We start from the raw sequence: 26,304 nt of genomic DNA, 5'->3' as shown, positions 1-26,304 counted from the left end.
GAAGTGGGACAAACATTATCTTCCGGGGTAGTGGGGGACTATTATTGGGTATGATAAGGCCTCTAAATAATGGCTGGGTCAGAACAGGAATTATCAACAATTCCAAGAGGGCACATGAGGCTGTCCCTGGGCCTGACCCTCCAGGCTCCCAAATGATGTCAGGGCCCCAGGAAGCTTTATTTTGGAGAAGGGAGAGGGGCTGTTTTTCCTGCACTGGCTGCTCCTGAGCACTCTACAGGAACAGATGCTTCAACCCTCTCCTGAGCCATGAATTGAGCTGCTGATTCAAGCTCCCTCCCCACCCTTCCTTGCTAATCCTCCACCCCTGGACCATTTTGTGCTCACACCAGCTTCTTTGGCAGTTTCACAGGCCCTTTGGGCAGCTGTATTAATGCTTAATCACTAATGAAACTCAGCTTTTCCCATCTTCCTCTCCACCCTTTTCCCCCTCAATAGTGAGATCTTGGGCTGTAGAAGAGCAAGAAAGAGAAAATATGATTTGCTCTGTGAAAGCTGGAAATGCATCTGTTTATCATCCTCAAATAACAACAACTAATCCTTATTGAGCACTTACTGTGTGCCAGCAGCCCCTGTGCTGAGTGTTTATCCTCTTACAATCCCAAAAACCCTAGGAGGTAGGTCAGATGGGCAACCTGAGGCACACAGAGGCAAAGGGCTTTGGCCCACATCACCCAGATAATTAGTGTTAGAGCTGAGCTTTGAACCCAGGCAGTAAGGGTCTACAGCCATATCACCCTGAACACTCCCGATCACGTCTGATCTCAGAAGCTAAGTAGAGTTGGGCCTGGTTAGCACTTGAACCCAGGCAGGAGGATTCTAAAAGCCCTGCTCAGAACCACCCCCAGCTGACAGTCCCTGGTCAGGAGCCTGCAGAGCTGAACTGCCCCCAATGGCAGATCTTGAGAGTCAAGGACGGACCAGAGGCATCCAGCCTATATTAATAAGACCCCCAGGCTGTAGAGACCATCTCCAGCAACCCCAGCAATTTCTCAGACCCATTGGCTTATCTGTTTACTTTTTGTCCCCACCGCCAGCCTCAGTCCTAGTCACCTGCTATTGGGAGTCCTTTACCTATAGCTGGACCAGGCCTGGTTAAGGTAGACAGTGGGAGTCAGAATTAGCTGTGCTGTCAGAGGCTCAGCATCCAAAGTCCCCAGGGAACTCTGGGCAACCTCATGCCACCTGAGCTCTGGCCTGCCCTTTGCCCGTGGCCTATTGGCCCCCTCTAAAATACTGGGCCTCTGCTTTGTTTCCTGATGGACACCCAGTCCCCTGGGGACCTGAACTCTAATACAGCCCACTTCACCTTACCTCCCCCAAGGGAGTGGACCCTGATCCTTATACGTCCACTCTCTGGTTAGGGTCTTGCTTTAGATGAAATGAGCACCCAGGATGAGAAAGGAAGGGTAGGGAGTTTTATTGAGGCTTGCTGTATGCCAGGCCCCTATGCCCACAGCTACCTGAACTTCCTGCCTCATTTACTTAACCCACTCAACTACCTTATAAGGTAAAGCAATAGTATCACCAATTTATAGATGAGGAAACTGAGGCTCAGAGACGTTAACTAACATCACTGAAGCTATACTACAGATGACTAGAGAACCCTACCCTGATTCAAAAGCCAATGCTGCTGCCCTGGATGGTGTGGATCAGTTGGTTGAGCATTGTCCTGTGCACCAAGAGGTTGCTGGTTTGATTCCTGATCAGGACACATACTCAGGTTGTGGGATCAATCCCCAGTGGGGGCTGTGCAGGAGGCAGCTGGTCAATGTTTCTCTCTCATTAATGTTTCTCTCTCTCCCTCTCACTTTCTCTCTCACTAAAATCAATAAAACATATATTTTTTAAAAAGCCAATGCTGCTAACAAAGGTGCCATAATAACACTTCTGATACTGTTAACAAAGGCAGGTATGGCTCGGAGGAGATAGTACCATCTCCATTTTAAATAGTTCTGCACCCATACGGGGTAAACAGTGTGCTCAAGTTCATGTGCTATTACTAACACCTAATTTAGCACATACTATGTGCCAGGCACCTTGCTAATAACTTAGCATAATTATCACATTTAATCCTCACAACACTATAAGTACAATTATTATTATTATCACTTTAAAGATAGGGAAACTAAGACTTAGAGAACTAAAACCATTTACCCAAAGTCGCCACAGTAAATGCCTGCCCAGCAGCCATGCCCTGTGCTTCATTTACAGAGTACCCTCACTTTTGTCCAGGTGCCCACTCCTCTCCAATATGATTCAGGAAAGCATAAACCAAGTGAATTTTCATTGCTTGAGCCAATTATGGGAATCCCTTTCATCATGTCAGTGATTGGTTTAGGAAGAGCCATAGGACCCAGTTCTGGCCAATGAGGAAAGCCTTCTGGAGGGCTTCTTGGTAAAGTTTTATAAATGAAGATGCCCAGTAAGAGATAGGCACCCCCTTCTTTCACTGGACATTGCCACTTCTGAATGTGATGACTAGAACTGCAGCAGCTATCTCACCACCCTGAGGCACTAGCACAAGAAAGAACCAACATGCTAAGGAGAGCTGTCAGAAACACGGCAAGGACCTGTGTTCTTATGTTATAAGCCCCTGATGCCATGCTTTTCTGTTACTTGCAGCCTACCTGATGTAGCCAAAGGGAATATGAACTTCCATCTCTCTAGCACTAGAATCAAAAGTAGGTAGCTTGATGTACCAGCATCCACATCACAGGGGTACCAGAAGAAGAGAGAGAGAGAGCAAGGAATTGAGAACCTATTTGAAGAAATAATGACTGAAAACTTCCCTAACCTGGTGAAGGAAAAAGACACACAAGTCCAGCAAGCACAGAAAGTCCCAAATAAGATGAACCCAAAGAGGCCCACACCAAGTCACATCATAATTAAAATGGCAAAGTTAAAGACAAAGAGAGACTCTTAAAAGCCACAAGAGAAAGACCGTTATCTGCAAGGGAGCTCCCAAAAGACTGTCAGCTGATTTCTCAACAGAAACATTTCAGGGCAGAAGAGAGTGGCATGAAATATTCAAAGTGATGAAAAGCAAGGACCTACAACCAAGACTACTTTTCCCAGCAAGGCTATCGTTTAAAATTGAAGGGAAAATAAGGAGCTTTCCAGCCAAGAAAAAGCTAAAGGAGTTCATTACCACCAAACCAGTATCACAAGAAATATTAAAGGGTCTTCTTGAAGAAAAAGAAGAGGAAGAGGAGGAGGAGGAAAACAAGACCCATATATATGATGTCTACAAGCGATCCACCTCAGAACAAAAGACACACACACCAAAAGTAAAGGGATGAGAAAAGATATTTCATGCAAATGGAAAGGAAAAAAAGCTGGGGTAGGCCAGCTGGCGTGGCTCAGGGGTTGAGCACCAACCTATGATCCAGGAGATCTCAGTTCAATTCCTGGTCAGGGCACATGCCCAGGGTTACAGGCTCAATCCCCACAGAGGGCATGCAGGAGGCAGCTGATCAATGATTCTCTTTCATCATTGGTTTCTATCTCTCTCTCTCTCCCTTCCTCTCTCTGAAATCAATAAAAAAAATTTTTTTAAAAGCTGGGGGTAGCAAGACTTATATTTGACAAAACAGACTTAAAAACAAAGGCTACAGTAAGAGACAAAGAAGAACACTACAAATAAAAGGAGCAATCCAATAAGAGGATATAAACCTTGTAAACATTTATGCACCCAACACAGGAGCACCTAAATATGTAAAGCAAATCTTGATGAACATATAGGGAGAGATTGACAGTAATACAGTCATAGCAGGAGATTTTAACACCCCATTGACATCAATGGATAGATCTTCCAGACAAAAAATCAGCAAGGAAACAGCAGCCTTAAATGATACACTAGATCAGATGGATTTAATTGACATCTTCAGAACAATGAATATTTGACAAAGGAGGCAAGAATATACAATGGGATAAAAACCGTCTATTCAATAAATGGTGTTGGAAAAATTGGGCAGATACATGCAAAAAAATGAAACTAGACCACCTTCTTAAATCATACACAAGAATGAACTCAAAATGAATTAAAGACTTAAATGTTAGACTCATGCCCACAGCAAAGAGAACAATCAACAAAGACAACCCACTGAATGGGAGAACATATTCACCAATGATACACCTGATAAGGGGTGAATACCCAAAATTTATAAAGAACTTATAAAACTCAGCACCAAAAAAACAACCCAATTAAAAAATGGGCAAAGGAGCTGAACAGACACTTCTCCAAAGAGGACATACAGATGGCCAATAGACATATGAAAAGATACTCAACATCACTAATCATCAGAGAAATGCAAATTAAAACCACAATGGGATATCACCTCACACCTGTCAGAATGGTTATCATCAATAAATCAACAAACAGTGTTGGTGAGGATGTGGAGAAAAAGGTACCCTGGTGCACTGTTGGTAGGAATGCAGATTGGTGCAGCCACCTGTGGAAAACAGTATGGAGTTTCCTCAAAAAATTAAAAATGATCCAGCTGGTGTGGCTCAGCAGTTGAGCATCAACCTATGATCCAGGAGATTGAGGTTCAACTCCCAGTCAGGGCATGCCCAGGCTGTGGGCTCGATCCGCTGTGGGCTCGATCCCCAGTGGGGGGGCGTGCAGGAGGCAGCAGATCAATGACTCTCTCATCATTAATGTTTCTCTCTCTCCCTCTCCCTTCCCCTCTCTGAAATCAATAAAGATACATTTTTTTAAAATAAAAAAATTTTAAAAATTTAAAAATGGAACTACCTTATGACCCAGTGACTCCACTTCTGGGAATATATCCGAAGAAACCCAAAACACTAATTCAAAAGAATATATGCACCCCTATGTTCATTACAGTGTTATTTACAATAGCCAAGATTTGGAAGCAGCCCAAGTGTCCATCAGTAGATGAGTGGATAAATAAGCTGTGGGGCATTTACACAATGGACTACTACTCAGCCGAAGAAAAGAAGGAAATCTTACATTTTGCAATAGCATGGATGGACCTGGGCAGTATTCTGCTAAGTGAAATAAGCTAGTCAGAGAGAGACAAGTACTATATGATTTCACATATATGTTGAATCTAATGAACAAAATAAACAAACAAAATAGAAACAGACTCATAGATACAGAGAACAGGCTGACACCTGTCAGAGGGTAGGGGGTTTGGGGGACTGGGTGAAAAAGGCAAAGGGATTATGCAAAGAAAAAAAACTCACAGACACAGACAACAGTATGGTGGTTACCAGAAGGAAAGAGCGGTAGGGGGGAGGTAGAAGAGGGTAAAGGGCGAATAAATGGTGATGGAAGGAGACTTGACTTGGGGTGGTGAACATACAATACAATATACAGATGGTGTATTACAGAATTGTACACCTGAAGCCTATATAATTTTATTAAGCAATGCCACCCCAATAAATTCAATAAAAAGTAAAAAATATATAATAAAATATAATAATAAAATTAAAATGCCAGAGTAAATGGTAAAAAAAAAAAAAAAAAAAGTAGATCACTTGAGTCCCAGCCCAGAAATTGCAGCTGTATGCTACTCTAAAGACTGAATACTGTATCAAGCTGTCAGCCTAGACAGACCCAGGGATGGTTCCATCTCCTTGACCTGCGGCCTGTTTCAAAAACACAGGCCAGGGCCCATGCCCAGCCTGGCTACCCAACCATGACTCCAGGCCCTGAAGTACAAGGATCCCAGCAGGGGCCCTCAGCAGAGATGGAGGGAAAATTCCTGGAGCCAGCCCCTGTCCCTTGGGAACCAAGTCTCGTTTCAGTTTCCATTTCCACCGCCTTCCTCTGCCACTGCCCCATAAATCTCCAGTTTATTAATCCTTTTTACATGAAGCAGTCAGTCCGGGATCCTGATTTACTCCCTGTTCATAAAATGCTGAGAAATTAAAGGTTGAAATTACCCAAAAGGACACAGAGCCTCCACTGAGGAGCCCAGAGCACTTCCTGGCCCCGAACCAGGCCCTCTCTGCCCCTCCCACCCATGAAGCTCAGGATCCGGTGATGTCATTGAATTGTCCTCCCCAACAGACCAGAAGTAAGGGGCTCTTTCCTGGGCTTACACACCTCTGACCCCTACTCAGCACAAAGCAGGAAAGGAGGCACCTCTGTCTCCCTGAAAACCCATTTCAGAGTCTCCTACGTTCTGAAAATTTTCCTTTTCTTAAATCTCTTTTGCTACACATGGGGGTGCGGGGCAGAGGGTGGACCAAGGTGAGGACAAAAAGTAGGTAGCTGATTAAAGCAATTCAAATGCCAAAATATGTAACAAACCCAGAGGCATGACGGAGAAGGAGACTGGATATTTTATAGTAAATGACTTTACCCACCCAGGTGGCTCAATGGCCGACAATCACCCTCCTTTCTCCAGCTTCTCCAGTGCACCTCAACATTACTTCACCCCACCACTCCCCAACTCCCTCAGGGCACTCAGAACACTGTTGGTCTCTCAAATCCAGCAAAACCTGGATCCTCCTAATGATGGGGAGATGCACACTCCTGAATGATAAGCGAACCAATAAACCAATCTTTTTGTCTGGGTGGGTATAAATTATAGCAGGAAGCTTTTGGGGTTGGTGTCTTCCGTGGCATTAGAAGTATCAAGGCTGCCAAGGTTCCCACAGCTCACGGTCCACCCCAAAACTGGCTTCCAAATCCCAGCTCTTCCCCACAAGTCAAGAAGAGCCACAGCAGGCACCAGGGTCTTGCATCAAGGGCAAGGACTATTCCAGTTTAGTATAGCACCAGATCTTTAGCCTGACTATATGCCAGGGATGCCACTGGGTACTGGATTCCTGTTTGGCCAGGTCCCTACTCCCAATGTTCTCACTGTGGTTTTGAAGTTTTAAGACTGTAATGAGCAGAGTGCCAGAGGAGCAGAAACAGGGGTCACTTAGCTCAACAGAGGGAGGGGAGTTCAAGGATAGCTTCCTGGAGGAGGACAGTTCACAGTCCCAGCCTGGACCACCAAGCTCTCCTGCGAAGTCCACCAGCATGCAAAAAAGCCCAAGGGTGACCTTGGGTTGTGTCACCTCTCTGGCCTCAGTCTCCTCCTCTGGAGACTGGGATAACAGGAGGACCGTCCTCACCAGGTGGTTTGAGAGAACTGAATGAGACAATCTGTGAAGAAGTGGGCACATGGCACCCTCCCATGCACAGCCATCGCCCTGCTCAGTTCAATGCTATCCAGAGGGCAGGCTGCCATCCAGCGCTTCCACAGACTCTTGGGCCCCTTTCCTGGGATGATGGGGAGATGCACACTCCTGAATGATAAGTGAACCAATAAACCAATCTTTTTGTCTGGGTGGGTATAAATTATAGCAGGAAGCTTTTGGGGTTGGTGTCTTCCGTGGCATTAGAAGTATCATTAATTATGTATTAAGTGTTTGAAAGGAAAAGACATCAGTTGCCTATAGGATGTATTTGCATAGTAATAGAGGATTGATTAGATGCAATATCTATACTGAGGGCTACTGGGATTCAGGTCCCTGGGCTTCGCAGTGGTGGTAAATTACAGTCACAGAAATCTCTGCGACAGTAAATAATGGCGTCACAGTTGCTGAGGGAACTCTTAGCGCCTGCTGATGAGAGCTGGGCAGACATCCAGCCAGAAGAGGGAAGCAGGGCAGGGCCTCATGTCCCCACCACTGGGGGTCCAGTTTTCTTGGTGGGTGACTTCTCCCCCAGCCCAGCTGGGCCAGAAACCCCTGCCCACCTCAGTCAGCAGATGCTCCAGAGAAAGGCTTGAAACTGCTTCCTAAAACTTGGATTTTGCTAAAAGCTCTTCTGCAATATCCTCTGGGGGATTAGATGCCCAAGTCAAAAGAAAATGCCTGTGTTGCTTCTCAAACTGCAGGATGTGTGTCCCCTTCTAATAAGGAGATGGAGAGGGTTGGTGGAGAGCTGCTCCCACTCCTAGGGAGAGGAAGGCCACCAAAACCCTTGTAGTTCAAAGCCAGGCATGTCACCAGGAGGCGCAGGGACAGGCTCCCACCTGAGCATTAGTGACAATAATAACAGGCAACATTAATGAGAGCTTTCTGTGTGCTCAGCCAGATCTAAACCCACTGCATGGATTAACTCACTGTACAGCTCTGTGCAGTAGATGCTATCATAACCCCATTGTCAGGTAAGGAAAGTGAGGCAGGAAGAGATCTCACCTAGATATCAGCATTATCGACTCCCTCACCTCCCTTGGGCTGTTACTTAAATGTCACCTTTTGATTAAGACTTTCCCTGACCACTCTTTTAAAAACTGCAACCCCACCTCTATCCCATCACTCCCAGGTCACATTTCCTGCTTTTTTCTCTTTTTTTTTACCAAATCACTTGTCACCTTCAAATATGCTCTATTATCTACTAACTTATTTTGTTTATAGACTAGCTCCCTCCATGAGAACGTATGCTCCACAAGGGCAGGCATTTCAGCCTGTCTTATATCACTCACTGCTGTATCCCCAACTGCTAGAAAAGGTCTGGCACAGAGCAGGTGCTCAGTAAACATGAGTAGAGGTTGAGTCAACTGCCCAAGGTCACCCAGCTTTTAAATGGCAGAGCTGGGGTTCAAAGCCAGGCACTCTGGTCCCCAACCCAATGCTCTGAATCAGCACCTTTCACCCAGGGAGGACATTCTCCTCTCTGATGAAGACATATGCAGGTGTTACAGGGGGACCCAGCCTCACCACTGCTGAATGAAACTTCATGGGCAATGGCGATCTCTCAGCCTTTTCTGTTCACTTGAACTGAGTTGGGAACGTCAGGGTTTCTGGGAACAGCTCCGGTCTGACCTTCCGTGTGCAAAGACAAGAAGACCTGAAAACAAGCCCTCTCTGAATAACCCCTGTGTCATGGGCTGAATGTTTATGTCCCCCCAAAATCATATGTTGAAGCCCCAACCCCCATTGTGGTTGTATTTGGAAGAAATTAAGGTTAAATGAAGTTAGTAATTAAGGGTGGGGCCCCGTCTGATAGGATTATTGACTTTGTAAAAAAAAAAGGCAGCAGAGAACCCCCACCACCACCACTCCCGTGAGCACCTACGGAGGAAAGGCCATGTGAGCCCACAGCAAGGAGGCAGAGTCCTCATCAGAAGCTGAATCGGCAACAATCTTGACCTTCGACTCCCAGCCTCCAGAACAATGATAATATGAATTCCTGTTGTTTAAGCCACCCAGTCCGTGGCATTGTGTTATGGCAGCCCTTTATCCTGTCATTGCCAAGTGCTGAGTGGGTTTCTCACAGGGTCAAGAATGCTGATGGCTCCCAACTGCCTACAGGGTAAGGTCCAGACTCCAGCACCTGTCCCAGTCGTAGATTAATTAACTCACTAATGGTGGCTGAATCAGATTTGCTCGGCTCCACCTGCCTCCAGACTGTCAGCTACTTTCTCAATGGACGACCAGGCAGGCCACTGCCACTGCATGGTCTCAACTAACACCATCAGCTGTCTCAGCCTACCCTGGGGTGATGGCCAGGCTCTGACACAACCTCCACTGCCCCCACCACAGGAGCCAGAGCAGCTTCAGTGCCCAGGTTCAATCCACTGCACCTATAGTGGCATTGGCTGCTCTCACCACCTCTGGAATCAGCTGAGGTGCCATGTCACAGGGCATGGATTCAGCTTCTGCAGGAGCTGCCTAGAAGGACCAAGTGATATGACCCAGAAATACACGACAGTTAACGCCCATGGGGAAGACTTGGACCGATGAGAGACCAAGATGCTGGCAGATAAACTCTCTTCCTCTACCCTAAACCTTTGTCCTGAGTCACAGTGGTTCCACTCAGCTTAACAACAGGCATCCCTCATGACTAAGCAAACAGGGTTCTTTCCTTGAGTAGCTGTGGCAGGCAAGCACTTGCTTTTCCTCCTTCCTTGCCTCACTTCCCTTTTCCTCTCACTCTCCTTGCCCTGAGCCTGCACCCCTTTACTGCATCCCAGTAAAGCATTAGCACCAGTTTTGCCTCAAGCTCTTTTTTCTGGGAACCCAAATATGCTCAGCTGTGGATGGCCCTTGGTGCCCAGCAGGGCCTTGCTCAGAGTAAAGACACACAAGGGACAAAGAATTACGATTTTGAAAAGGAAACGAGATACTACTGACCCTTTGATGGGGGGAGAGTGGGGACCTGAATCCTTGGGGACACAGACAAGGACACTCCTGCTTCCTGTGCTGTCTCTGCAAATGCTCCCACCTGTGGAAAGACAACCCCAGTTCTCTGGGGACTTGCCTTCCTGAAAAGCGCTGAAGGGATTCAGCCCTGTTGCTAGTCTAAGGAGTGTCTGATGAACGACTTATACTAGGGTATAAAGATGTACTATGGAACTCGTTTTCTAATGGAGCCCATGGGGACTGGCAATGCTAACATTTACTGAGTTTTTATGTTTCAAGCAGTAAGCTAAGCCCTTTACTTGCATTGTTCATTTAATCTTCACAACACCCTATGTACTATTATTAGTATTAAGTGCTATTATTACTCCCCCTTTTACAGATGAGAAAATAGGTGCTCAGACAGGTTAGGTAACTTGCCAGAAACCATGCAGCCAGGACTCAAACCCATATCTAAAGAGGGAACGTTGAGCACAGTGATGGCCCATAAGGAAGATACTTTGGGTGTACAGCCCTCCTAGGAAAGATTTTTGGGTTGGTATTTTCTGTGGCATTAGAAATATCATTAATTATGTACTAGGTATTTGACAAGAAAAGACATCCTTTGCTTCTTTGTTTCTTGTAAGGCCAGCCTGGGCCTCAAGGTCCCTACCCAGCCAGGGACAGGTAGAGGTGCTGAAACATCCAAGGCAGGCCTTCCTTTTCATCCCCTGAGTGAAGTCAGGCAGAGCTAAGGAAGCCAGCAGCAGGGCACAAGTTGGACTGTCTTCATCCCTGGCTATGACGTGACTGAGTTGGCTCTGGATGGAAGCAACCACACAGGGAATAAGAAAATCTTGTCCCTTCAACTGCTCCACCCACTAACTACTCAACAGCGGGAGAAACAGGCATCTGGGGCTTCCAAGCTCCCTAGTATCACCATTCTGGGAGGGAGCTCTGGACCAGGGAGACTAAACGAAAAAGCGGCAATTTTTACTATAATGACCTTCAAGAAGAGCAACTACATTTTACCTCAAAAACTGCAGAACTGGAAGCAGAGTCTATGTAGACAATGAAAACGATATGCATCTGATATGCAAACACAAATGCAAATGGGCCAGAGGCCTCAGCCCAGTGTGCCTCTAGGGGCTAGTAGTGGAGCACGGATAGAGGGCAATTAGGGTTCCAGGGACCTGGGGTCAGGGACTGGGTGAGTGTTCTGGGTGGGAGCACCTTTACCCCAGGTCCAGGGCTCTTTGTGCACTTCCCAGCTCCATGGAGCATTCTGGTCACACCAGCCCTGCACTATCTACACGTGCATGCACACACTCACACACAAACATTGTTACCACAAGACACACACATTAAAGCACACACTCACAGGAACACACAGGAAGTTATGCTGTCATGGAAACAGAGACACATAGCCACTCACAAACAGAAAACTACCATTGCAGCACACAGACACAAAGGCACAGACTCACTCGCTTATCTACCTACACCACCACTCAGAAACAAACACATGGGTGAAAGCAGACAAACGCACACAGAAACACGGCAACTCAGACACAAAAAAAGACCCACATGGAAACACAAGCACTGACACACACACACATCCATACCAACCCAGTGCAGCCCGTCAGATAAATGTATCTGGGAAAGAAAGAAATCTGGAGGTATTGAATACCTACTTTGTGCCACGCATGGTGCAGGAACTTTAAATCCTCATTTAACCTTCACAAAGCAACATTAAGAAGTGGGGTGATGCCCTGGCCGGTGTGACTAAGTGGTTAGAGCATCAGCCCATGAACCGAAGGGTCGCAGGTTTGATTTCTGGTCAAGAGCACAGACCTGGGTTGCAGGTTTGATCCCCTGCCCTGGTTGGGGTGAGTGCGGGAGGCAACTAATCAATGTGTCTTTCTCACATCGATGTTTCTCTCTCCCTCTACCCTTCCTCTCTCTCTAAAAAAAAAAAAAAATCAATGGAAAGATTATCCTTGGTTGAGGATTAACAACAAAAAAGTAAGCGGGGTGATTATCCCAATATTTACTGACAAGAATAAGGAGGCCCAAGAATAAGGACACTATGTCCCCCTGGTAACCTTGAGAGGTGAACTGCCCAAGCTCACCTAGCAAGCAGCAGGAGAGAGAGACCCAGCTTCATGCGACACCGATGCTGCAACATTCCCCTCACCCAGTGGGGCCTTCCCTGTACAGTGCAAGAGCCTGAGGCTTACAGTTGCCCTGCAGTGTTCCCTACAACTGTCCCCTGGCCTTGGGGACTCACTGCTAATGCTGGGATCTGAGGAGGATCTAAGGCTCTCGCCAGGGAAGGACAAAGTCAGCCCCAGCCCCAGAGTCAGGGTTCAGCCATCCCCCGCTGGTCTCTGGCCTGCTGACCTGAGACGCTATGTCTCCCTGGTAACCTTGAGAGGTTCAGAAGGGAAGGAAGCTGGGAGCAGGGGAACCTTCAAATATAATAAGGCCGAGATCTTCGAAGCGGACCAGAAGAGTCACAAAATGCCACATGGGTGGTTTTGAGTGTATTTTAGGGACTCAGGCTGTCTTTCCAAATTAATATTCATGGGGACTGGTGTGCCATTTATTTGCATATGTAGATTATTGCTCATCCACTGCAGGATAAAAAAGTTTTAGGGTGTTTTTATTTATTGTATTTATTTTAAGCTTGGATGATAAACCGGGCAGGTCAGGAAGGGGAAGGGCAGCTTCTAAGGGCAGGAATGGGTTTTAAATAATTTTTGCTGTGAGGAAAGGTGGGTCCTAGATCCACAGGAGTAAGTCACCCCTACCCTGACCCACAGAATCAATTCCAGGACAGCCCTTCTGAGATCATCCCATTAAACCCCTACCTCAGGAAACCTGGCTACCTCACGTCACCCCACACAAGCCGCTGGAAAACCAAGCCCACCACTGTCACTGAAGGTCATTGTTGAAAGGCAGGCACCAGGTATGGGGTATTACTTTAAACCAGTCACCTGAGCCCATGTTTCTGAGGGCAATAACCTGCTTTGCAAAGTTGTTGTAAAATACACACTAGAGAGTTATGGAGATGGATAGAAGTGATGGTCACACAACATTAATAAATGTATTTAATACCACTGAACTGTGCACTTAAAAATAGTTAAAACGGTACATTTTGTTATGTGTATTTTACAATAAAAATAAAATGAAAGCCCTGGCCAGTGTGGCTCAGCGGTTAGAGTGTCAGCCTGCACACCGAAGGATCTCAGGTTCAATTCCTGGTCACGGGCACAACGTACCTCTGTCAGGGTGCATGGGGGAGGCAACCAATCTATGTGTCTCTCTTGCAGGGATGTTTCTCTCTCCCTCCCTCCCTTCCATTCTCTCTGAAAAGCAATGGGAAAAAATATCCTCAGGTGAGGATAAATAAATAAATAAATAAATAAATAAATAAATAAATTGAAATGAAATGAAATGAAAAAACACTCAAAAATAAATGCACCAAAAAAAGTGCTTGCTAAAGTGTGAAACCCTAATACAGGTAGGCATTGTTAAGGTATCTCACCTACCTCTCTCCTGCAGCAATCAGCATCCTCTCCTCCCAGGCACCTTCAGGGAAGGCTCTATCCCCTGCTACTGCCACCTAAAGCCTTCTGAAGATTTGAGGACCGTTATTAAGTTCTCTCCTGCTCTTTACCAGCTTCCCTTGTCTTTTCTGCACCAAATAGCATGTCTTAATGCTCCACCAGAAAGCTGTGAGTCCACTCTAAGAAGCTAGAGGTTCCTGAATTACCCAAGAGTCCTTGCACTCTGATGATTCAAAGCGCCCTGAAGACGTGTGGGTCTGTAGGTAAGGAGGCAGTGAGGTCTGGTGGGAAGTTCATGGGCTTTGAGTCATGCAAAACTGGGTGGAATTGAGATGCTGCTAATAACCAAAAGGACCTTGACCAGTCAATCACTTAGAACCTCAGCCTTCTCATCTGTACAATGAGGTTAATACTCTTCTACCTCCCTTTTGAGATAATGGCACATAACAAAGATTCAAAGCGTGGTGTCTATTATTCTGATTACAGAGCAATTAGCAGCATTTCCGGCATTAACTCATTCAGACCACTGGGGGTGCTGCTTCAGAGCTCTCAAGGGCTGTTCTCAAGTACAGAAGGTTCCTTACGTGCTGTAAGAATTCCATAGTGTTGTGTTGTGTTTTACAAGTCATGCTCTTTTTTAAAAATTTTATTGAATTTACTGGGATGACACTGGTTAATAAAATTATATAGGTTTCAAGTGTACAAGTGTATAATACACCATCTGTATACTGTATTGTGTTCACCACCCAAAGTCAAGTCTCCTTCCATCACCATTTATCCCTCCTTGACCCTCTTCTACCTCCCTCACCCCCTTTTCCCTCTGATAATCATACTGTTGTCAGTGTCTACAAGTTGTTGTTGTTTATTTGTTTTCGGTTTTTGCTTGTGTTCTCATTTCAGTGACTAAGGGGTAACACTCAGTCTCAACGCCCAGCTTCGTCTGTGTCAGGGTCCGCTGTTGCACTAGAATGAAATAAGGCTCCTTTAATTGTTGTGGGCTAATGAGGAAAAAGCGACTGCCTAATGCACAAATGCTTTTGTGCCAAGTGCCAGCCAAATGACCCCTCTGCAGGTGTAGGAACAAAGGTTTCAGAGTCCTTCTAGTTGAGAAAAGTGGTGGGAGAGTTGAGTCACCACAGGGCGCACAGTGGAGGAAGCAGCCAAAATGCTTCACGCAGCCAAAACCACAATCACATTGCAAGGGGTGATTTAATCTTAGTGGAACAACAGCATCTATCACGTTAAATTAATATTGTTAATCTGAATGTTGTTGGCTTTGTAGTTTGCACTTTAATTTATAAACTTGCGTGGGATTTAAGGTTGTGTAAGAGTTATAAGCATAAGGCTTATGCCTATTTTTGTATTTATATATATTTAAATACAGGGTAGGGCAAAAGTAGGTTTACAGTTGTGAGTACTTGAACAGAATTTATTCTTATAATAATTATTTATTAATTATTGTTATTTTCCATACAAACAACTCTAAACCTTTGTCACCATCCTGTATTATTATATTAATAATTTAAGATAATATTGGAAATCTGTGGGATGCTTTCCCCCCTTTAAAATGGAACCATCTGTACAGTTCTCAAGTTTTAAAACCATTGGCCCAAAAGTTAGTGCAGAGACCAACCTGGGGAGTAGCTAGAATCGCTAAAAATTAGATCTATTGTTTATTTTCTTCTACAGTGGATGGGGGGAGGGAAGGTTTAGCTGAGAAGAAATTGCAATAGAATAGGCAAAGGTTAAGTAACTTGCCCAAGGTCACTTACAGGTCAACCTTCCCACCCAGGATTCCTGCCTTGGATGGCAGAGAGGTCTCCATAATCTTGGATGAATTACTTCTGCCTTGCTCCTAAAATATCTTACTCCTCTTGACTGAGAAATAAAAGCTAATTAAGAAGTAGCTTCCCCTGCAACCCATCTCCTCTCCCTCCCCATTCAGAGCCAAAGTTGCATACAAGTGCTGGGGAAAGGTGGATTCCTCCCCCCAGCTCCAGGCAGAGGCTCCCAGAGGCTCCCCACTCAAAGTTCTCTGCAAATGCCCAGAAAAAAAAAAGAATATCCATTGTGAAGGGACCATGGGCATAGCATAAAGAAGGTTCCACCCACAGATCTCTGCAGAGCTCACCTCTTTCCCAACTCTGACACCAGCACCAGCAACTGGTAGACACTGAGCCCAGCTCTGTGCTGGGTTCTGGGGAGGGGGAATAAACCAGTTTCAAGAAGGTGGCTCATTAGAGGCGTGAGACTTACACAGGCCTTGCCAAGCCCTCAGGAAGGGAAACTAGTCAGCAAGTAACCAAGGGCTCAGTTGTGTAGTGGCAAGGAGAGAGCTGTAGGAACTCAGAGAAGAGGTAAACCAATGAGAGATGGCAAAGATGGAAGTCTCCTAGAAGGTGAGGTACCAGAGCTGAGCTGTGAAGGTCAAATGGCACCTGGCTGGGTGGAAGGAAGTGGTAACTTCAGCCAGAGGCAACAGCTGGGAGAAGGGGGACTTTCAGAGACAGTGAAGAGGCTGAAGATGAGGAGCCCTCACCTTCTACCAAACTTTCCTCCTCTCCACTGCTCCTTCTTGCTGATCCTCAGACTTACCAGGTGAGCTCTTGGCTCAGGGCCTTTGCACTTACTACTCCCTCTGCTTGGTGCTCTCTGCCCCCAGTTATCCACATGGCATCCTTTCTCAGTTTCTGCTCAAATATCACCATCAGAGAAGACTTCTCTGTGTAAAATAATGTAAAACAGCAGCATCTCATCCTCCCACATACCCCTTTATCTTGCTAGTTTTCTTCATTATAACCATCACACAGTATATTATATACTGTTTTTTACCATCTGTCTCCCCTCACTTCAGTGCAAGTTCCATGAAGCCAAGGACTTTGTTTTGTGCCTGCCTATACTGAGCATGTGGTCAATGTTCAGTACTTACAGAACGAACAAGTGAGTGAGTGAGTGAGTGAGTGAGTGAATGAATGATCGAAGGGAAGAAGAATGTCATAGAAGATGGAAGAACAACATTCATTGCTTCTGGAGCTGGTAGGGACCCCCTTCCTGTTGGTAAGTCAGCAGTGTCTTTCTTCCACAGGTAAGACACCTGAGACCCAAAACCGTCGTGGGGGCAAGTTGAGGTTGGATGAATACAAAGGGTCAGGTGGGGAAAAGAGGTTCAGAAAACCTTGCTCAGACCCAGCTTAATTCCACTAGCATAATTTTTTATGCTCTAAGAGAAATCTCTGGCCCAGGCTTGAGAGTGACAGGAAACACGGTCAAGGCAAAAAGGTGAGTAATCAATAGGAGTCACAACCTAAGAGAAGGGGAAGGTCCTCAGGAAAGACTTATAGTAAATGTCAGAGTTTCCAAAGCCCCCAAACACACTCTCAGGACAAAAGGGAATCTGAGGATTGTCAGTGAGAGGAAACAGGAGGCGGCAGGGAGACACAGCACATGGGGAAAAAGAGACTGGATATCGGGGCAAGCCACTTAACCTCTCTCAGCCTCCACTTCCTCATCTGTAAAATGACAACAATAATCCTGACCTCACAGGGTTATTACAAGGCTGAGTCAAAACAGTTCCTAAACAAATCACCTAAAATAGTGCCCAGCACAGAGCAGGCATTCATCAAATTCTTTCTACAAATTGAGGTTAAAGAGAAAAAGGTGGCCCTGGCTGGCATGGCTCAGTGGTTACACCAGAGGGTCATGGGTTCGATTCCTGGTCAAGGGCATGTACCTGGGTTGCAGGTTTGATCCCTGCCCCCTGGTTGGGGCACATGTGGGAGGCAACCAATCAATGTGTCTCTCTCACATCAATGTTTCTCTCTCTCTTCTCTCTCCCTCCACATCCCCCCTCCCTTGCACTCTCTCTAAAAATGGATGGGAAATATATCCTCACTCCATGGGTGAGGTTTAAAAAATAATAAATGAGTAAAAAATTTTAAAAATTTAAAAAGGTGAAGATTAACTGACTTTTCAGGTAAATAATCTTAATTTCTCCTATTCCTGTGATTTAATAATCAATAAATACTCATAAAGGCCATGTGCTTGCTGGCCACAATGCTGGGTACAAAGAAAGATCCACCCACCTCATCTCAGACTTCCATGAACTTACATCCAATTGGGAAGATGAGGAACATTCCAAGCAAATGCTGAACAATGACACCAGCAGCACATTATTAAGTACTGAATTTGTGGTGTAGGCAATAATTGCTACAGAAGTTCAGGGGAAGGAAAGATCAATGCTTCAGGATTGCTGTGGCTCCAGTGATCAGGGAAGGTCTAATGAGGATGCAGCTCTAACATTGGCCTTGAAAGAAAGAGTGGTTTGGGTTAAGCACAGAGAAGGGCAGAGCCTGAAGCAGAGTTGGCAGTGGTGGTGAGTCCTAGCAGGTAAGGATGAGAGAAGACAGGATGCAGGCTGGTTGTGGAGGCTTTCAAATGTCTGTTTTGAGGAGTTTGGCTTCAACCAGTGAGTACTATGGAAAAGAATGTAAGGTAATGAGTGGATAAAAAATGATGTTTTAGGATGACTTGAAAGAGAGAGACGGGAGGTTGGAAAATGGCACCAGGAGCAGCATAATGTGTCTGCAGCCATGCATTCCAGACTCAATGCCACCCCTGCACTAGAAATTACAGACTATGCTATTTGCACAGCCTGCAGACTGCTCCTAAAGACATACATGCCCATGACCCCCATGCACTGCCCTGAGGATGGAAGATCAGAGCAGGAGGCTAGTGCCATCACCCCATATGAGATGGAAAGATCCTTAACAAAGCAGATGTCTCATGTTAGAAAGGACTTACGTTTAAGAAGCATAATGAAGGCCCTGAAAAGTTGGTGCTTGAATATTGGAAACAGAGCAAGGAGGCAGGCATCCATCAAAAGTATTACTAAGGTGTTGAGCCCAACATCTGGGAATATGGTGCTGCCGACCACAAAAACAAAGAATCCAGAAGAGCAGGTGGTTTAAGAGAAGGGAAGACGTTACATTTCATTTTAGGCCTATGGGTTTTACAATGGTGGCCGGACATCCAAATAATAACAAAATAACAATAATAAACAATTGAAATGTAGTATGAGAGGTGGGGCTTGATGAGTCATCCAGAAGTGGAAACCAGGAATCCAGGACTGGCAAGGAAGCCACTGTGACCTGCCTCCCAGAACCACAACTGGACACATTTGGACTGACTGTTAAAGGCACTGTGATTGAAAAGATGAGATCTCCCAGTTACCACTGACAAAAGAAAAGCAAGAGGAAGCAAGTTGGACAGAAGGAGCTCATAACCGATCCATACCTAAATATTGGTGTCCCAGTATGCACCATGAACCATTTCTTCCAGGATGTCTTCCCTAACGACTATGTCTCCCGCTGATGTCACGCTCCTCCTAGCATAGTTGGTGTACAAGCCATAATTATTTACTCTCTGGTTCTGTTCTCCGATTATTTGATAATCTACGTGGTCTAGTCCTCACATGTCTCCTGCCCTAGATTATAATTCTTTGATGTCAGAGATCAAATCTTCAAATAATCTACTTCTCTTATATAAATCAAGTGTAATTATTGGGTTAATCCAGATGTATCTTCCCAATAAATTCCCATTAAACTGAGGTACAAAGAAGTGAAATACTTTGCCCAGGGTCACAGGACTAAAAAGGCGTAGAGAGAATTCAAACCCAGGTCTTAAACTCTGTAACAGGCACTGTTGGTTGCTTCCTTCTCCCTTCCAAAAGCCCCTTAATGTTGTTTCTCTCTGAGGTTCAACACACACATCAAGATTATTAGAGGCCAGTTATGATGGTCTCCTTCTCATGCCTGTGACTGTTTAATGCACGGACATGTGATTCACAATTCTGGCCAATGAGAAACGGGAAAGTCTGCTGAGGAGCTTCTGGGGAAAGTTCCCTTTCTGCCTTTCTGCCTCTGCACATCGTTGTAAGGCTGTAACATCTGACACTATTGCAGCCACCTTGTGACCTTGAGAATAAGGAAAGATGAAAAGAATCTGGATCTTTCATGATGCTGTTAAACCAGTGAAAGAACCAAACTTGGGGCAGACAGCCTAGACTTCTTGTTAAAGGAGATGCTAAGTTCCTTACTGTTTCAGCACATTGAGTTCAAGTTTTCTGCTACTTGCAGCCCTGACTGATACTGACTCCATTCAAGGGCTCTTGTCACTATAGATACCAGAGCCAAATATTATGGGAGATTTATAATAGGGAAAAGTCCTGGTCCTGTCCTCACTGTGCCTATTCCAAGATTGGACATTCAGTAACTATTCAATCTATATTTGATTAATTGATTCTCCCTTTGCTCACCAGTTACACTGGATATATTCCCTGAAGGCATCTCTCTTCCCTTTACTAAGCCTCACTGAGCTTCAGCCTAATGTTTTGACTGTGGTCTCAACACGGCTGACCTATTGCCTTTCCCTATTGCCTCTCCCCACTTCTGAAGATCAAGCTAAAAGAAAGGCGCTTGCACTTGGCCCAGAGAGACCATCATCGAAACTCCGCATTCCTAAATATTTGTTCTTTGAAATGTCTTTCTCAATTAGATCTCATCCAAATGTTTGAGAGTCAGGCTGAATTCCAACTTTCTGCTCCAGAACAGATATGTTGAGCCTGCATAATTACTGCAGCCAGCTTTATTTGCTATAAAAACATGGATTTTTTTGCTCCTTCTCAACTGTAAAATAATCAATAAATAGAATCCAGATGAAAAATGTCAGCATTTAGAAGAACAACTCTTTTATGGTTCTTTTCTTTTGGGTCTAATTAACATATTGGGGATAAAGTGTGCTGTTATGTTCGCCCAACCAGCTAAGTTGAAACACAAACTCTCCTTTCCTCCTGCTGTGATACAACGTAAAAAGTCAGAAATGTTATAGGTGAAACAGATAGTGTTTCAAAACATGTTGACATGTTCAACAAACAGATTTGTAAACCTGTGATGTGGACTTTCTCCAACCTCTGTCTGTTCCCAATTGTTATTCAATTTCCTTCTCTCTCCCCTAAGAATACATTGCATAGTTACTGTGAAATGAAACACAGATAGTCCCATTCACAGGAGAAGTAATCTCTCTGACTTTCTTTCTTTTAAATGAAGAAGACATGCCTTTTTGGACAATGACCACCTAGGCCATGAAAGTTTCATGAGGGGCTCTCAGAGTGGATGACACCTTTTCAATTATAACACAGCTATAATAAACCCCCACAGAGCCATGGGGCATGGAGCCTACATCCAACACACAACACCTATTTATTCCCTAATTATATTGCAATATATTCTCTGTGTGTGTGCTGATGAAGATAAAATATTCTTTTAATTCTATGGCCTCCTGAGGGGTAAGGGGAAGGGAATTATACATAGCCAAGTTCTGGGAATTCCTAGACAGAAATCACAGCCTTTGTTTCAGGCTTCCCCATTGCATAAATCTCAAGAAAATAACTCACTTTCCCTTGTTCTACCACAGTGGTTCTCTCAGTGTGGTCCCTGGACCAAGAGTATCATCAGCATCACCTGGGGACTTGTTAGAAATGCAAATTACTCAGCCCACTCCAGGCCCCCTGAATCTGAAACTTTGAGGGTGGATCCCAGCAATCTGTGTTTTGACAAGCCTCCTACACTGAAGTCTGAGAACCACTAGTCTACAAAATAGGAAGAAAAGAGCATCCTTTTAAAGTAAGAGATCAGGGATACCTGGACTCTATAGGGGCTGGGTTTCTCTTTCTGCATAGCTGTCCCAACCTGCAGAGTCAGGGCTCCATTTACTCATCTGTACAATGGGGCTACAGAATTCAATAGCTGTAGATGCTGGAATTTAAGAGGCACATGGTAACCTGGCACCAGTCTCTATGGATACCTAAGTAAGACCACAGTTGCCAACATTCACCAGTTGCCATACCCTGACTGGCAAATGCAAAAGCTCTGCAGAGCAGCTCTCCACTGACATATCTGAGGTCATCAATGCAGCTGCCTCTGGGTTACCCTTGGCAACCAGAAGCTGGGGTCAATGGAAGCCTACAGAATCTCCGAATCTCATAGCCAACAGCTTCAAGTCTTTTCACCTCGAAGCCTTGAACCACTAGACGGAGGCTTAGGATTCTCTGTGTTATATTATCCCACTTCAGCACTTCTTCAGATATTTGTGAATTTGCTTCCACTCTGCAACCAGACTTTAAATCTGTGGAGGACAGAAGCCTAGAATGTCAGCATCATGAGCTATGGGACTCTGCCCGTCTGGTTCACTGCGGTACCCCCAATGCCTGGCACAAAGTAGGAGCTCAAGAATTATTTGTTGACTACTCATTCCTATCACAGTAAATGCTCTACCCATCGTAGGTCCAATAGTGGGTCCAAAACATTCAAGAATTTAAATTCTAAAAGTTATGGTTGGAAAGGGGCGAAGGACATACAGTTGACCCTTAAACAGCATGGGTTTGAACTGCATGGGTCCATTTATACTCAGATTTTTTTTTCAATCATTGTATTCTGCCTGCCGTATCCACGAGTTTAGTATCCATGAGTTCAGCCAACCGCAGATAGAAAACATTATTTTCCCGTCGTTGGGAACCTGCTGATGCAGAGGGATGACTGTATACACTGTTCTACGCCATTTTCTATAAGGGACTTGAGCTTCCACCGACTTTGGTATCCAAGGGGATCCTGGAACCAATCCTCAGCTGATATAGCAAGGAACAACTGAAATTTGAGGGAGCCAAAAATATATGTGGATTTTTGACTGGGAGGTGGCACTCCTAACCACTGCCCCCCCCACCCTACCCCAAGCTGTTCAAGGATCAACTGTATTTGAAACCCCTGGATGATGATAAAGAAGAAAAGAAGAAATAAAAACCTGAATATTTCCCAGTAGATAGCCACAACCCTTGACTCACGGGGTGCTGACTTCCCAGCCAATTGCACACCCCAGATGTAGAGCTAGAAAACCTCTGGGGCCAGGCTGTGAGCTTGAGTTCAGAACAGCTGGGTCTTCCAGCTGCCCTAGGGCTTCTCACTCAAAGGCCAAATTCTCATTGGCTCTGACCTCGCTGTCCTTTGACCACCAACTTAACATTTGTGAGCTTTCCTGCTCGTCTCAGTACTCAAGCCCCATGCTCTACAATCCTCCTTCCTCAACTGGAAATCTACCCAAGGTTTAATTCCAAACCCTCCCTTCTCCAGGGACTATCCCTTATCCTGCCCCCTCCAAAATTACTTTCACCTGAGAAACCTATACTGGTTTCTTTTGCTACAAAACAATGGCTGCTCTTTCCCTGTGTATTGCAATTTATGGGGCATCTAAGGGCTCCCTTTACCCCCAGACTTAAATTTGGGCACAGATAGGTAGCAGTAAACTGTCACCTAAGTGATTTATCCTGGGAGATGATAACACAGGACCTAACGAGAAAATCCAGAGACCAGTCCTCTGCCTCTAACCTCACACACGCCCAGTCTTCAAGGACTTGGTGTGGCGTGACTGGGAACACTTGTCCTGTGCTGAGAACGGTTAATGTCAGCATAGAGTATCTGCACTAGGAATGAGGAGACCTGCCTGGTTTGGTTCCCTCCCACCCTTAACTGGCTCTAAGCGAGTCCTTTCACTTCTCTGGACCCTGGCTTGCTGATCTGTGAGATGGGAGGAAGAGGTGGAGACTGCAGTGGTGGATCCTGAATTTCTAGGAGCTTAAACAACGTGTTAGCAATTGGAGACACCTGGTGCGCACCAGGAAAAACCCTCCAAAAGAGCTGAGGATGGAGTGCTCCTGGGTGGTCAGTTCACCGCGGGGGGGGCCTCTGGACCCCGCCCAACCTGCAGGGAATGAGAGCCGAGGGACCCTCTCGGCAAAGCCCCCAGCTTTCCATCCCACTAAACCTGCTCTAACCCTTTCAACAGAGCCTCTTCAACAGCACTTCCCCACAGAGCGCTGGCGAGGCAGGGGCCCCGCTGGCTCCGAGAAAGCCGCACCGGGCGGCGAATCCGGCCTCGGGACTCGGGGAGCGAAGACCCGCGCCCCTCAGGCTCCGACAGCCCAGGCCAGTCTCCGCTCGCAGCCACCTGATCCGGGCATTAACTGCTATTTTCCGGGCAGACCGTGGCAGGAGCGCCGATGCCCGGGCATGAGTCCCTTTGCCAGAGGAGCGGAGATGACCGGGCGCCCCAGCCACCCAAAGGCTTCCTCCGGCCGGCCGGAGGCCGTGCTCTCGGCGTTCCCGGGGGGCAGAGTGGGAGATCCTGAAGTCGAGCCACTTTGAAATACTGTTCTAGAGAACATGACCACGCGGGAAGGAGTCAGGCTAGCCTCGCAGCGCGGGCTAGTGGGGACAAACCCTGAGAAGCGGCTACCGGAGGATGGAACCGGGAGTCCAGGTCCTGGAGAAAGCAGGCGGGGCTCAACAGCTCCGGGAATGCTCGAGCCGAGGCTGCGCGCTCCCCGGTTCCTGACGGGGAAAGGTTCCGTCCCACTCGCGGACCTTGACGCCCGCAAGGAACGATTTTACATATTTTTAAGTCGTATTTTTTTCCTAACAAATTAAGAAAACAAACCAAGTCCGGGAGGAAGGCGGCGGCGCTCTGCGGCCCCAAGGGGCTACAACCAGCACCCATTTCCCCACCTCCAACACCACCGCCCGAGGCTGGGCGAGAAGTTGGGAACTTCGGACCGCGCTCCGGGCGCGCACTGGGAGTGACTCGTTTCTCGTAACTTCCCGAGCAGGGGTCGCCGCCGAGGGCAGGAGGGACGTACAGGGTGTCAACCCAAAAGTCTGGCGTCCCGGACTTCCCCTAGAGAGTCGGGGCGACGCGAAGAGACATAAATGAAAGGTGTATACATTCCGTTTAGCGGCTCCAAAAAGCAAAAGCGCGCATGGCACCGGCTAGGGGTTGGCGGCTGCGAAGCGCACCGCTTGCCGGGGCGGGGACCCGGCCGCGCCCCACAGGCTCTGAGCCGGAACCCCGGGAGGGAGGACACGGGGTGCATTGCGCGGAGCGGGCGCGCCCCGGGCGGCTCCGGGGTGGGAGTCCCCAGACTCTGAGGGGCGGGCGGGTGCCCTCCCAGAGTCAACCGCACCGCGCCGCTGAGCTCGGGTCTTCCCCCGCCGCGGGCGCCGCGTCCGACTGCGGCCCGAGGGCCGGCGCGTGCCTTCTCCGGGGCCACCCCGCTCCCGTACTGCCCGGACCCCCTGGCGTTCTCCAAACCCCGGAATTCACCCCCTCCCCGCGCCAAACTCGGCTTCCGCCGCCCGGACCCGGGCAGAGCGGCGGGATCCACAGAGCCGGTGGAAAGTTAGTCGAGAGGCTGCAAAGCCCTGTCCCCGACCCGGGTCCCCCTGTGTCCCCCGCTCCGCGTCCTCGCGGTCCCCAGCCAGCCACCTACCTGCTTCCGCGGCCCGCCCGGGGCTCGGCCAGCCAGTCCCTCGGTCCTGTGCGCCGGAGCCGGAGCCGCGCCAGAGCGCAGAGCCAGAGCCGGAGCCGCGAGCAGCCCGGAGCTGGGCGGCGGGCGGCGGGCACCGCGAGCGAGTGAGCGCGCGGGCGGGCGGGCGGCTGGAGCCGCGCTGCCGCCGCCGAGCCGCCCCCACCCCCTCCGTCCCTCGGCCCCTCCCTCTCCTTCCCCCGCAGCCGCCCTCCCCGCGCGCCGCTCCCTCCCCCGTCCCCCTCCTCCCTCCCGGGTCCTTCCAGACCCCGCTCGCTCGCTCGCTCTTTTCCCTCTCTCAGCCTCCCTCTCCAAATTCCTTTGGGTTCCTCTCTCTCAGATTCAACCTTTGCCAGCGTCTCACCTCCCTTCCCCCTCGGTCGTTCTTTGGCTCGTTTCGCTCGGGCCGCTCTTTTCTCTCTACCCTCGATCTCTCCGGGCTGTGTTCTCCCGTTAACCTTTTCAGGCCTCTCCTTTCTCGTCCCTACGCCCCCTCTTCCTCCGGGTGGGTCGGAATGGCCAGCGCACAGCCTCCCTCTGGCTGCTCCGAATGGGGGGGGTCCCCGGGGGTGAAGGGGACCAGGGGAGCCCCCAGCCGTGCGGGTCACACGCTGAGGACAGAGAGGGACGTACCAGAGCTGGAGGCTGGGACCCCAGACGGGGGTTTGAGAAACATAGGGTCAGGAAAAGGGCAGGAAGGCAAAGAACCCGGAATGTCAGGTCCCTAGGCACCGCAGGCTGGGCCGCGCCTGGGAAGGTGAAGAAACTGAGGCCCAGAGAGAGGAGAGCACGGGGCTTACCCTGCCCAGGTCAACTCCAGAGGCTGGGCCTAGTCAGGCTGCTCCGCGGACCCCCGAACTGCGAGGGTGCCCCAGGCCCCTCCAATCCCTCCAGCCTCCCAGCCCCCAGTGTCTCCCTCCAGGACAGCCCCTTGGGCCACCTCACTGCCCCGCAGCCCTCCTGGTAGCCAGCCTGGGCGAGGGGGAGGACCTGGCGCTGGACGTAGTGCAGGGAACCCTTCACCCCACCGGGCCCCCTCCGGACGAGAAACGCGGGACTTGGCGTCTTACTTACTCCCGCTTATCAGGGGTGGAGTAGCAGCAGCTGCTGGCTTTGCTTGTGTGGCGTCTCCTTTTCTCCCTGAACTATAAGAGCAGAAAGACCCAGACTTGGGAAAAGGCTCTGTACACACCTCAGAGAGGAATTTTTTTGAGA

General features: G+C 47.7%; 1 protein-coding gene across 1 annotated transcript in view; it reads right to left on the bottom strand.

The window, feature by feature from the left end:
* Positions 1-25,145, bottom strand: part of MEGF11 (multiple EGF like domains 11) — a 330,386-nt gene extending 305,241 nt beyond the window's left edge. Inside the window, exon 1 of the mRNA XM_087820815.1 lies at positions 25,054-25,145. The gene's annotated coding sequence lies outside the window, so the exon portion shown is untranslated. The remainder of the gene's footprint in view (positions 1-25,053) is intronic.
* Positions 25,146-26,304: the final 1,159 nt, after the last annotated feature.

The sequence above is a fragment of the Miniopterus natalensis genome, chromosome 1 (genome assembly GCF_054644295.1).
Source record: "Miniopterus natalensis isolate mMinNat1 chromosome 1, mMinNat1.hap1, whole genome shotgun sequence".
NCBI classification, from domain to species: domain Eukaryota; kingdom Metazoa; phylum Chordata; class Mammalia; order Chiroptera; family Miniopteridae; genus Miniopterus; species Miniopterus natalensis.
This window is presented reverse-complemented; position numbering and strand designations above follow the sequence as displayed.